Genomic DNA, 11,256 nt, shown 5'->3' with positions numbered 1-11,256 from the left:
GAAAATGATGTCTGCTTGGCTGCCATTGTCGACTAGGACTTTGTGCAGGTCCCAGCCTGCCACGCTGCAGTTGATAACCATGGCGTTGATGTGGGGGACGCTGCGCAGATCGACGTCTCGGGCGTCGAAGGTTAGCGGCACATGGGACCACTTCGTCTGTACGACCGGACCGGTGATGGCGACGTGGTTGATGCTGCGGTAGTGGTCCCGCTTCTGCCGCTTCGTGTCGAAGTCGGCGCTGGACCACCCAGTGATCATATGAATGACTCCGCGATACGGCTGATCGGCGAAGTCCTCTTGCTTTGGGGCATGGGGGTGGTGGATGATTTGTTGTTGCTGGTGTGGAGGTGGGGGTGGGGGAGGTACGATTTGTACTTCCTGGTGGTGTTGGTATGCGTGGTGCGGTGGATGCGGAGCGGGGTCATGGATGTATGGCGGAGGGGGTTGCTGATATGTGTGCGCGACAACTCTAGGGTTGTCGGCTGGTTGCACCCGTGCCATCCTGTCTCTGGTGGCCTTCGTCTCTGAGCAGTCTCTGGTTTGGTGGGCGCAGTCTTCACCGTGGAACAGGCAGTAAAATCGGCGCGGCTGCTGCGCACGTCCCCGGCCCTGACCACGAGTTCCGTTCTCGCGGCCCTGGGGGGGATATTCTTGGCGGCGAGCGGCCTCGCTAGCGAGGTGCTGGTTGGCGATGTTGTGCACTTGCTGCTGATTGCGGCCGTCCCGACCAGAGTCTGGCTGCGAAGGCCTCGTCCACGTGCGGCTGGACTGTGGAGTGTCTTTGGGTTTCCTCTGAGACTCGACTTTGCGTTGGTGGAGCTCTTCGGATCTGGCATATTTTTCAAATAGCTGATACAACTCCTGGAGGTTCTTGGGCGGATCCCTGATGCAGTGGCTATAAAGGACGCCGGCCCGAAGGCCACTAATGGCGTAGTGGATGGCGATTTGGTCATCGACCGAAGGCAGTTGTGACTTGAGGGTCAGAAACTTGTGGTAGTACTCCCACAGAGTCTCTTTTTCCAGCTGCTTGCAGAGTGAAAGTTTAGCCAAAGCGTCGGTGTCTGGGCGGTACCCTTGGAAGTTGAGCAGGAATTTGTCCCGGAGGCTTCTCCAGGAGTCGATGGACAACGGGGGCAACCTGGTGTACCAGGTGAGGGCTGGGCCTTCGAGGGCGATGATGAATGACTTGGCCATCGTGGCGTCGTCCCCTCCGGAAGATGCAACGGCGACCTGATAACTCATGATATACTGTGCTGGGTCAGTGCTGCCGTTGTACTTGGGATAGGTCCCTGCCCGGAAGTTGGCGGGCCAAGGTGTCACTTGCAGGTGTGGCGCCAGGGGACTTCGCTCATCGAGGTAGTTGACACCTTGGAATGCCGCGGCGTGTGGGATGGCGTGGCCGCGCTGGGGGAAGTATAGGTCTTCGACTTGTGCGCGCTGTTGCAGGGGTGGGCCGTGTTGTAGGCCGAGGTGGCCTTCGCGCTGCATTAGCGCGATCTCTTGTTCGAGCTCCTGAGCCTTCTGCTCTTCGTCGCGTATCATCTGCCGCACCTTGGCTTGTGCAGACACACGTTGGCGCTTGGCCTCAAGTATCTCTTTTTGCTTCTGGAGATTGCGGTTCTTGATGCGCAAGGCGCGCAGTTGTAGCTGCTCTTCCGCTGAGACGCCGATGACTTCGCCGTCCTCGATGACGTCCGCGCCCTTCGGTGGAGCGAAGCCTGGGGGAAGTTGCGGTTGTCCTCCAGAGCTGCAGGTGCGGAGACTGCCTTCGGGAGTGGGTTGTTCGTTGCGCTGTCTCTTGCTGAGAGCGTCGTCTTCGGTGGCCTCTTGGTGGGTGGTGTCGACGAGGGCGAGGGCCTTGCCCTTTTTCTCGGCCAGCAGTGCTGCCTTCGCAGCCTCGTCAGCCTTCGAGCTAGCTTTCTTGGGTGCCATCGCGGGTGGTTTTTTCGTAGCACGAACGGTGGGCGCCAAATGTTGGAACTTGCTCTCCCGAGCAAGTTTATCCAACGGGGGAGTGAAGCAACATAAACAGGGTTTTTGCTCGAGATGGCAATAGCTCTGTCAATCTAGCCTCTCAAGGGCACTGTGCGGGGGTATTTATAGGTATCTGAGTGTCCAGCGTCCAGTGTTAAGGACGCATGTGCCCTAAGGCACCTAGGTTATCCCCGGAATATTCCCATAAAGCAGGGTTACAGACTGTAATTATAGGGTGACCTTTACAAGTTAGGCCCGTAATGCGCAGCGGCCACGCAGAGCCTGTTACAATGGGCCGGATCACACGTGGGCCTCCATGTTGGACGAGACCGCAGGATGCAACGACTTCGTCGCAGGTCTTCGTCCGGCGATGCGTGGGACGAAGGGTAAATCTGCCAGTCGTCTTGCCTCCGTTGGTGCAGCGAGGTTGGCGAAGGCAACAAAAACAAAATCAGAGATTGAGATAAGTTAATAGTGAATTAGTAATTAGTTTGTGCATATTCATAGAATCAGTGAGGTCTTTGCGGTCTTGTGAAGTACCAAGTGAATCGAACACTTGTATCTCCATATTTCTTGCATTGATCACGACAAGATACCAGTGTGTCCCTCGATGTTTATCCAAATAAACACCTACAAAATAATTATAAATACTGCATAAGAATAAAATACATGTAAACACTATCTGTTTATATTGCAAACTCGTATGTATCATGTCATGGTCTAGGCAAAGTAAAACTCTTCGTTCAGCGCTACATATTTGTGCCATGTCTTTAATTGGATATAGCTTCTCTGTTTTAATTTCAACATCACCGTCTCACTTCAGAAAATTGAACCGGAAAGCATTTTCTATATGGACACGACCTCCAGATCGGCACTTTAGATGCTTTTGAGCTTTTATTAAATTTATGTAATAGTCTATCACCTGCAAGTGTGTAAGTTATGGTTAAAAATACCAGGGTAAGTAAAAAAACTTATACATAACAAGGTCGTCAAATTTAAAAACTAAACATGGATTATCTCATCACCTAGATATGCATTCGGCTGAAATAAACATTTCATCCACTTCCTTTCAACAAAGGCATCATTAATAAGCACGACTTCTACCTTGGTTCACAAGGAATTTCCTTAATAAAATCGATGAGGGCAAGATCACCCTGCATGCAAATATAGTCTAAGAGCAAACAGTCGTGAGATAAAACTGAAATTAGTTACCATAAAAAATACAAATTGATCCATACAACACTACGAAAATTATAATATCTTCCAGAACTATTGCGGTTGCCACCGTTTTTTTGGCTTGTTATGACATAAGACTACAAATAGAGATTCTATTCTCGTGGGACAAAAACCTACATTCATAAGGTAAAATATAGGTTAGTGCCCGTGCTTCACCATGTCAGTGGAAAAAATAAATGACGATTTAAAAGAGTAAGCCAGCATGCTTAACAAATTGTTAGATGCATAATAAATTGTTGCTAATATCACAAATGATCCAAAACTCAATAATACTTTAAGATAGTATGTATGTAGTAAGAAGATTACTGATGATATCTGTCCAAATAAAATGGCACACTATCTAAACCACAAAATGCATGCTATATTCATGTAAGAGTGTGTACAGTCATCAAATGGAGTCTCCTAGATTGAAGATGTAGTAATAATAATTATGAAATGCATGTTATATTCGGCGAGATCGTAAGGATGTCGCGACGGCAATTATATAAATAGGCTCCATGCAAAAATATAATAAAACAATTATCTTTATTGTTTTCATTAGGGAAACACATGATCTATATTTTATTAAAATAGGTATCTATATTTTATTAAAAAGGGTATGCTTAAAATAATATAATATACTAACTTTAATCACAAAAATACCATATTCTAGTGTCCGAGCCCTACTCATTTTAATAACTTACATTTAAATTTACAATAAACTTAGTGTCCACGTCGTACTACATTTTAATACTACATCAGTCTTGATCTCACAAAAAGGCTCAGTTCTCTATTTAACTTACAAATAGCAAGACTACGACATGATTTTAATTACACCAAACAAACTCAAATTAAATTGCGACACTAAATAAATGATTGCAATATTAAATTCGCATTGACTTGTGAACTTAACGACGAATATTTCAAATTATTTAAATTCTAAAATAGTAATTTATAAAATAAAATTTGTTGCAAGGGCTAGATCCTAATTAAACCTAGATATTAGGGGATAGAATAAAATTTATACCTTGGAACATCAGCATGGCAGAGGAGCATGTCGAGGCTTCAACCACGGAGTCGCGACGACAAGCATGACAGGGAGAAGATCACTGCACGGGCGAACTCGACGCGGATCAGCGTACGAAGGAGAAGCGACACTCAGCACATCTTCGGACGTCAGGCGCATACGACTCGAGCACGCAGCAGTTAGTGATCACGTCGAACTTGGACGACTTTCGGCGTCACAAACGGAGGGTGCACGTCTAGCTGGCAGCAAGGAACAAGCGATGCAAAAAGAAGAAGTGAGCAGTGGATGTGGCTCGATAGTTGTGGGGGGAAAGAAGACCGTGATCCTGCAATTTATAGAGTAGAGAGAGGCAAGAGTGTCAGGGAAAGAGATCGCTGCTGCCATTAATGGCGTGCAAGAGAAGAAGCAAGTCTATCAAACAGGGAAACAAATATGAGTAAGATGAAAGGAATTCATATCAATCGGAGAAACAAATATGAATAAAATGAAAGAAATTCATGTCAACCGGTGAAACAAATATGAGAAAGATGAAAGAAATTCACGTACAAGGGAGTACAAGGGAAGGGGATCGGAATATGGGAAACAAACCTGGCGGCTGCTATATTTTCTACGGACGTCAAGCTGTGCATAGTATTGATTGGCCAATTATGGCTTAGTATTGATGGGCCAAACGGGCAGTGGTATCAAAGTTCCTTGCCAAAAGAAGATGGTAGTATCATTTATTAACCGGGCACTCAAAGTATACTTGCTAGTAATTGCTACACCGTATTGCAATAAAAAAATTGCTACACTGTCATTAATTCATTATATTAATTCTAGATAGTGATTTAATAAAAACACAAATTGGAAACATATAATACTAATATACTGTAAAGCTAAAGTAGCCATCCTTATTATAGACAGTTTATTAAAATAATTGATAATGAATCAGACACATATACAATTTGTGTTTAGCACACGCTTTTGCTTCCTTTTGCTTTTGCCTCAACTTCTTCCTCTGAGCAGGTGGCAGTTTTGGTATCTCATCATTCTCTTCCGTTGTAGATTTTGTTGGAGAATCATGTAGTTTCATATAGCACCTGCAGTTTGTGCCAGCAGCATCACCAACTACCTTGGTTAGAAGCACAAATTGATGAAAACAAAACACCAGAAGCAAACCATTACCTGATAGCTCCAGCAGCAGCGTTGTGGAAGTATTCATGAGCATGCAAACAATCTTGAAACTTCAGCATAAAAACATATGCTCGAAGTGTCATTTTCCGCAAGCAATATGAATAGAAGTCAAATTGGTCTTCAGTCATATCAGCGTAATGTTTTTCAACTGCCAAGAAATTGTTTAGGGCCTGGCCAAGGTCACCTTGACAGTAATAGCTCTCCCCAGAAGCAAGCTCATACCTTAATTGATATATATCATGTAGTTAGATAGGGAGTGAACATAAGAGATAGATAGCAGAGGAGAAAGAGCACATACCACATGCACCACATGTCATGAAGATTATTGTGTTGATCACCATCTTTTGTAAACAAGACAACAGTCTTTTCGACAAGGCCAACCTTCATACAACACAACAACCAGATTTATTATTATTTATGAAATGATTTTTTGCACATGTGTGTCGCACATGCATGCACTCTGGTTTCTAAGGAAACATCATTGTAACTCAGGGTAACATTCTAGGTAAGAAGAAGAAAAGCACCCAAAATTGAGTTAAAAGAGGACTCCAGCCTAGATGATTGGGATCCACATGCACACTTTCCATCCCAACCGCGCGTGGGGAGTGGCGGCAATGGCATTGCAGAGGCGCTGCACGATGGTGGCGGGGGCTTGGGCATAATTGGTGGCGCAGGAGTAAGGCGGGGGCATGGTGACGCCGGGTGGACGTCCTCGATAGATACATATGGTGTAGTAGAGATTCGCTATGTCAAATCTTGTCTCGCAGGGGAGCAAGTTATGTACAAATGTTTGTTATACTGTTATGAGAAAAGGTTTCATAATCCATTTGTGATCCTAACCATACATAAATTTTATTATTTTAATCTAGCTATTTCACCACTACATTGCAACGATCTTTAAGTGACCATCTTTTTCAAAAGAACAGGATAATACACAGGAACATCTAGATTCTCAGATATGTTTAATAATCCAGTCATGTTAATAAGGAGCCTAACAATAAGGTTCAGAATATCATAGCCTTGTTGCTATCATCTATCATGCTAACCTGTCAAGTCGTTTCTCAAGGAAGTGCTGGAGAGAGTGCCTCCTGGCAATGGAGAGATCTGGCCAACAGATCAAGATAGTTTAAAGATGTGTTAGAAAATGTCATGACTAGAAAAGGTTTTCCATTTCCGAATTTTTACCCAAAGATGCAGCGGCCTTACCAGCCTGAAGCTTGCATATTGAGCTAGGCTTAGCAACAACCTGAGCTTGTCCAGCTGCTATAGAAGTGCTCTACAGTGATGGAGACCGTGTGAGCACAGGAGAGAAGACTGCTGCTGGGGCGATAGTGGTTGTATGTACCATTGGAGGATTAACACCAGTGGCAGCACTACCTTTGGTGGCTGTCGCAGCAGCTGCAGCTATAAGCATGATTTTCTGAGCCTATCAATGCAAAATCAGTGTAGTAGCATACACTTTTTAACAGGCAGTACAAAAGAACATGATATCTGTAAATGAAGTGAATATAACATTCACCTTTTCTGGTGGCATTGTGTCATACACACATACTGATCCACCATGGATAATTGTATGATGTGTGGGATTAGCTGAAGGGTCGGCAACCTTCCAGTCCTTATAGTAAATAATGAAGAAAAATAAGAACATGCAAAGGCAGATAAAATGGCACCTCTGAATTAAAAGCAGACATCCATGTCACTCTCACTAAAACAATTCTTAAGCCACTCGGGCACTTAGGCCACTCGGCCAACTGTCTGTAGGCAATCTATTACCTGTTATCAAAGTCATATTTGTATAATGTTGAACTCCAAAGCCTTGTTTCTTGTTACTTGGTGCCATCCACTAAATGTCCGTGAATTAAAGTCACATGCATTCCATCACATGGTGTTAATTAGCCAAAATAAAAAGCAATCGCAATGGGCACTGTAAGGAAAATGGACCCCGGGCCATTTGGCTAATTGAGTTTTGGTGTTTGATGAACAACACAATCCGTGAACTAATAAGTTTTCTAGTGTTTGTGTTTATAGTTCACAGGATGCGAAGAGAATTGGACCAAGGCAAATGAGGATGCAACACCTCAAAAGAAGACATAAAAAGATGCATAGGAGTCCAATACTCAAGAACAAAGAAGCCCGAAGAAATCAGCGAAGAAATCCAAGAAGAGGGCTGTCAGCCAGCGCCTGGTGGCGCACCGGACATTGGTGTCCGGTGTGCACCGGACTGTCCGGTGAGACACCGGACAGTCTGCGCAGAGAGGCCGCAGAAAGGCGCTCTCTGGCTGTAGCACCGGACTGTCCGGTGTGCACCGGACTGTCCGGTGTGCCAACGGGCAGACGGCAACGGTCGGATCCAACGGTCGACTGCTACAGGCGCCAACGGTCGGCTGACGTGGCGTGCACCGGACATCTACTGTTGAGTGTCCGGTGGTGCACCGGACTGTCCGGTGCACCCGACGACAGAAAGCTGCTGCTTTATGTCCAACGGCTAGTTGGGGGTGTGGAGGCTATAAATACCACCCCAACCGGCCATTCTCAAGTGTGGGAGCCCAAGCAACATACCAAGACACATAGTGCATATTTCCAAGAGCTCAAACACCCAAGTGCTTAATAGAATCACTCGGTGATTAGTGTAGGTGCTTTGCGAAGTGCTTAGGTTAGTTAGACCGCTTTAGCGCTTGCTCTAGGTGAATCCTAGTTAGTTGAGTGAGTTTTGTAAAACCACACAACCCCACGGCTCTTGCGTGAGTCGTTGTAATTGTACCGAGTGGGGCGAGAGTCTTGCGAGACCGTGACAACCGCGTTTGTGTCACGGCCGCCACCGTGTACCGGAGGGAACGAGACCCGCGGCGTTTCGGCCGGAAGCTCGATAGTGGAGACGGCGGGGAGCGTCCGAGAGGAGCCGGAAGCGGAGCACCACTTGCGCGTGGAGAAGGCCCGTGGCTCTCTACGGAGTTACTCGACCGTGGTGCTTGGCCCTCGCGTGGGCTTCCCTTTGCGTAGGGGCACCAACGAGGATTAGTCGGGACCTTGCGTGGTTCCGGATACCTCGGTAAAAATACCGGCGTCATCCACGAGAGTTTGCTTCTCTACTTAGCTCTTTACATTCCGCATTTATATTAAGCATTTAAGTTTCAATCTTGTAGTCATACTTATTTAGTGTAGATTGAAACTTAGCCTTTGCGGTAGAGATAGCAACACTTAGACAAAACCTAGCTTGCACATTCTAGTTTGATTATTTGCATAGGTTTTGCTCTAGGGATTTAATTGTGGCCTAGTTTAGTAAAAGTTTTAGAAGTCCTAATTCACCCCCCTCTTAGGCGTCACCCGTTCCCTTCAAGTGGTATCAGAGCCCGGTTTGGCTCATTTGAAACGCTTTAGCTTCACCGCTAAAAGAGCCGACGCTTTTTGGAGGAAGGGATGGATACCCATAGGCCACCACACTTCGACGGCACTAACTTCCCATATTATAGTGCTAGAATGGCTTGTTACCTAGAGGCTGTTGATCTAGGTGTTTGGAGAGTCACTCGTGACGGGATGAAACCCCTCAAGAATCCCGAGAAACCCACCACGAGTGAGGAAAAAGAAATTCATTTAAATGCTAGAGCCAAAAATTGCTTGTATGAATCTCTTAGCATGGATATTTTTAACCAAGTATTTACCTTAAAAACTGCTAATGAGATTTGGCTAAAATTGCATGAGCTCCATGACGGCACATCCAATGTCCGTGAGCAAAAACATTGCCTTGTCTTAAATGATTATAATTCTTTTGCTATGAAAGATGATGAGCTTGTTAGAGACATGTATTCTCGTTTAAATCTAATTATCAATGAGCTCCATTCGATTGGCATTAATAAGCTAGGTGATGCAGACATTGTGAGGAAGATTATTTCACTTCTACCACAACAAAGATATGGGAGCATCATCACCATCCTTCACAACATGGAGGACTTGAGCAACATGACCCCGACCATTGTGATTGGGAAAATCGCGGCTTTTGAGATGTCGCGAAAAATGAGTCGGGGAGAGGAGCCAACATCCTCAAGACCATATGCTTTTGCATGTGATGAAAGGAAGGACAAAAAGAAGGCTCCCACTCCAAGTTCCTCAAGCGAAGAAGAGGAAGAAGAAGAAAGTGATGATGATGAAGATAATCAGCCATGCACATCATCCTCCGAGGACGAAGAAACAATCCGACGCGTCGGAAAGGTAATGAGGATGATCCGCAAGATTAATCTAATGGGTGTGCCCCTGCAGGTCGAGGATCTTCTCTTTAACATTGACAGGAAAAAGCAAAGGAAGAGAGGATGCTTCGCATGTGGGGAGAAGGGCCACTTCAGGGACAACTGTCCAAATATGGCCAAACCCAAAAAGGAGAGGAGCAAAGGCAAGGCGCTAACAAGTGTTAGAACTTGGAATGATTCTTCAAGTGAAGATGAACCTCCAAGGACGCGTAGCCACCGGTCCTCATCACGCTCATCACGGTCATCACACAAATGCCTTATGGCAAGAGGTAACAAAAGCATTCCATCCTTTAGTGATGAAAGTAGTAGTGATGATGAAGGTGAGGGAAAGCCCTCTGTAGATGAGCTTGCGGAAGCCGTAGAATTTTTCCAGGATGTTTGCACTAAGCAAAAAGCTCAACTTAAAACTTTGAAAAATAAGTTGATTATCTCCCAAAATGATTATAAAGGTTTGCTAAAAAAATTTGAAACTTTTGCAAACTTAAATAGTGAGCTGTCAACTAAAATTGAGCTATTAGAATCTAGTGCTCCATCCACTGCTACCGATGATAGCCTTATTAAAAAGAATGAAAAACTTAAGGCTAAGTTAGCTAGCTCCCAAGAAGCTATTGAAAATTTGCTAGAGAAAATGGAAATTCTTAGCATACACAATAATGAGCTAACTACTAAACTAGAAAACATTGGTAGCACCCCAGCAGCATCTTTAGTTGAAATACCTGAAATAATTAAGAAAGATGCTTCTACTTCCTGCTTTGATTTAATTAATGATTCTAACCCCTGCAACCAAGTCGTTGTTGAGAATATTGTCGTAGAGACATGTTCGGATGAGGTTGCAAAGGAAAATGAACAATTAAAGCAAGAAGTGGCTCGCCTTGGCAAGGCTTTGTATGACAAGAAAGGCAAAGCCAAACAAATCCGACCTCCACAGGATAACACCACTGCGGGAGTGAACAAGCCTGTAGAGGGAGAAACTGTGATTTGTAGGCTATGCCACATGGAAGGCCACAAGTCTTTCCAATGCAAGGTGATGACCAGGGATAATCAAAGGCAAAAGCTCAAGCAAAAGCCATCAAGCAAAATCTCCAGCACCTACATCAAAAAGGTGAACAAAAAGGATGCTACACCATATTTGATCAAGAAGAAAAAGAATGGAAAGGTGATAGCAATCAAGGCCAACAAGCAAGGCAACAAAGGAAAGGGGGCCAAACACATCTGGGTGCCAAAGGAAATAATTTCAACCATGAAAAGCACCAAGAAGGTTTGGATCCCAAAAGGGAAGTGAGTGGACCGAAGGTCTTCGGGAAATTTGGAGACTTGGCAAATTTGGGATGTATATCATGGGATACATCATATTGGATCAAGTTTATTGCCAAGTGAATTAGTGAAAATTTCGGACCCAAATTTCCCACCCATGACTAAGGTAACTAGTTTTATTTATCTTTTATCTAGTTTACCTTCCTTGCCTAGTATTACATTTGTCATGTACTTTTGTTTAAAATCATGCATACTAGGTAAATCATATGGTAGGATTGCTTGTATTTTAATTCATATACTTAAGCAAACCTACATGGCTTAAAATGTTTATTTAAGCACGACACATAGCTTCTATATCACTCCATAGTAAAT

The 11,256-nt window shown here is 44.6% G+C and overlaps 1 pseudogene; it reads right to left on the bottom strand.

The window, feature by feature from the left end:
* Nucleotides 1-6,425: 6,425 nt before the first annotated feature.
* Nucleotides 6,426-6,952, bottom strand: LOC103628177 (protein TIFY 3-like; annotated as a pseudogene).
* Nucleotides 6,953-11,256: the final 4,304 nt, after the last annotated feature.

This window comes from Zea mays, chromosome 5 (genome assembly GCF_902167145.1).
Source record: "Zea mays cultivar B73 chromosome 5, Zm-B73-REFERENCE-NAM-5.0, whole genome shotgun sequence".
Classification (NCBI taxonomy): Eukaryota; Viridiplantae; Streptophyta; class Magnoliopsida; order Poales; family Poaceae; genus Zea; species Zea mays.
The sequence above is the reverse complement of the archived record's forward strand: the minus strand, read 5'-3'. Positions and strand labels throughout refer to the sequence as shown.